Source organism: Camelina sativa, chromosome 7 (assembly GCF_000633955.1).
Source record: "Camelina sativa cultivar DH55 chromosome 7, Cs, whole genome shotgun sequence".
NCBI lineage: Eukaryota > Viridiplantae > Streptophyta > Magnoliopsida > Brassicales > Brassicaceae > Camelina > Camelina sativa.
The window spans coordinates 16444257-16447110 of record NC_025691.1 but is presented as its reverse complement, the minus strand read 5'-3'; positions in this window follow the sequence as shown (position 1 = coordinate 16447110).

The following is a 2854-nucleotide window of genomic DNA, read 5'->3' as shown; positions in this document are numbered from 1 at the left end:
CAGGACACATTCGCTCATGTAATATTGTCTTATATGCGACAAATACATAGAGCCGACCACCTAAACCAAATGGAAATACTTATAGAGGAGCTTTAGACTAATGGATTGTTGGAAACAGAGGATGTGGTCCTCTACAAAGGGATCAGGTCTCGCTTTAGGGCAATATTTAACACGAAAGAAGTCTGGCGAGCAACAAGGGCCCAACAGCCAACCAAAGAGTGGTCCCAAGGTATCTGGTTCACTCACGCCACACCAAAGTTCTCTTTCTTGGCTTGGCTAGCAATACATAATCGCTTAACAATGGGGGACAAAATGATAACTTGGAATATTGGGGCATACTCCTCATGTGTTTTAAACAAGTCTCGCTTGGAAACTCGAAAACATCTGTTTCTGCGGATTGGATAGTCATCATCAAGCTTCTCACAGATACGTCACTGGGGAAGGTTTGTCTGTTTCTACTGTGATATTCCTTTCAGCTGCTGGCACACTCACTCTTGAAGGAAAGAAACAATAGAAGACATCGTGAAGGACTGATTCAAGCATCCCAATTAACCCAGAGGCTAGACAAGGATGTTCGCAACAGACTCATATCTATAAGAGAGCAAGGCGACGTTTGTTACGAGAAGTGTATGGATGCATGGTTTGCAACACGATAAGGCAGATCGCTCACTATCCTCTTTTAACTTAACGTTTTGACCTTAAAAGGCCACATTACGACAGCACTTGATGTAAAAACGGTTATTTGTTTTGATAAAATTTTACATATTATTCAAAAAAAAAAACTAATATTTCTAATACAAAACAATAAATATCAATAATTAAAATGATATAACGCAAGTTAAAATATCTCGAAACTGGGTTGTATGGCGGGACAAGTTTTATTATATTGATATAATTTAAAATATCATTAATTCGGTGCTACACGACTAAAATATTATTTTATTATTTTATTAAGATTATCGATATTAAAGAAATATACATATCTAACTAAGTTAATTAAATTCATATTATGTAAAAACAAATTATTCTGTGGTATTATGTTGGTTAAACCATAAAATTAACAATTATTATACAATTATAAAAATAAACAAAGCAAAAAAAATTTAACAAACATATACAACTTATAATTATAATTTTTTTTACAAATAATCTGCCCCGCGGTGTACCGCATATCTTAATCTAGTTTACTATCTAATATAATAAAGTAGGCTTACACCCTCTAAGAAACTCTATCTATGCTCCATCTATCTGCCACGTGGCACCTCTGATTTTTTTTTTTTATCATGTTTAAGCTAATTATTAATAGGCTGTAAATGGTTAATGGGCCACAGAAATATCTCGACTTCCCAAAGCAAAACCGACGAAATCTCACAGTTCTATCTTCTCCTCTTTATTGCCTCTCTCTCTTCCCCACCCATTCCCTCTTATTTGTTCAATTACCGCTAGAAACCCTAATTAGTCTCACCTCCGTTTTCATGGTGTTTCATTGACCAACAACGGAGATTTTAAATCAATATTTCCTTTGTAAAAAATTACTTTAACGTCGTTAAAAATCGTAACAATGATATGTGGGAAATTGGAAAATCGTGATAGTTCATATATTTTTTTAACAACAATAAATAGTTTAAGTATTTTTCTGGCAACGAAAAAAGTTCGTGTTTTTTCTGGCAAATATCATATAAGTCGTGTATTTTTTTTGGCATTCTTTTCTTCTTTTTGTTTCATCTTTCTAATTTAGAAATATGAGAAACAGACTCTTCTATTTTTGATTATTATCATCTAATTTAAAAATATATAAGTTATTTTCATATTTAATTTGTTTGTGACAAGTGACATATTGTCATGTAATCTTCTTTTAAATTTATTTTGCGGCCTCTTTTTAAAATTTTCTTACCTAATTATTTTATATATTTTATATTATATAATATTTTCTAATTTCAGTTACTCTCTCCTTACTGGTCCATTTAGTGTTTCTTTTTTTAAACAGATAATATTTATTTTTAATTAAACCTAAAATACAACATATTTAATCATATACATTAATTCATAATTTAAATATACATTTTAGTACTAAATTGTAACAGAAATTTCATAAATTGTGAATTGACTATTTGTTTTCTCCATTCTCTTTCAGTTAAGTACCCTAGCAATTATAATTATAACTTCTCTAATTTAATTTTTGAGAAATGTAACTTCCATCACTTCTTATCCTATAAATAATCATTCTCACATCCTCTTCCATCATATCTCAAATCTTAAATATTTTTTTTTGTTTTAAATGTTCTTGCATTGGTTGAAAACTCAATGAAGATTATATTTTATGTTATATAATATTTTCTAATTTCAGTTACTCTCTCCTTACTGGTCTATTTGGTGTTTATTTCCTTAAACATACAATATTTATTTTTAATTAAACCTAAAATACAACATATTTAATCATATACATTAATTCATACTTTAAATATACACTTTAGTACTAAATTGTAACTGAAATTACATAAACTATGAATTGACTATTTGTTCTCTCCATTCACTTTCAGTTAAATATCATAGCAATTATAATTATAACTCCTCTAATTTAATTTTTGAGAAATGTAACTTCCATCAGTTCTTATCTTATAAATAATCATTCTCACATCCTTCTCCATCATATCTCAAATCCTAAATATTTTCTTTGTATTTTTTATTTTTAATGTTCTTGCATTGATTGAAAACTCAATGAAGACAATATTGTAAGAGTTTAATAATATATTTTACATTGTTCTCCATTTTATTTATTCTTGCTTTTATGTACTTCTTTTTTTACTTTAGATGTTAGATTATTTCTTACATATTCATATATATATATATATAT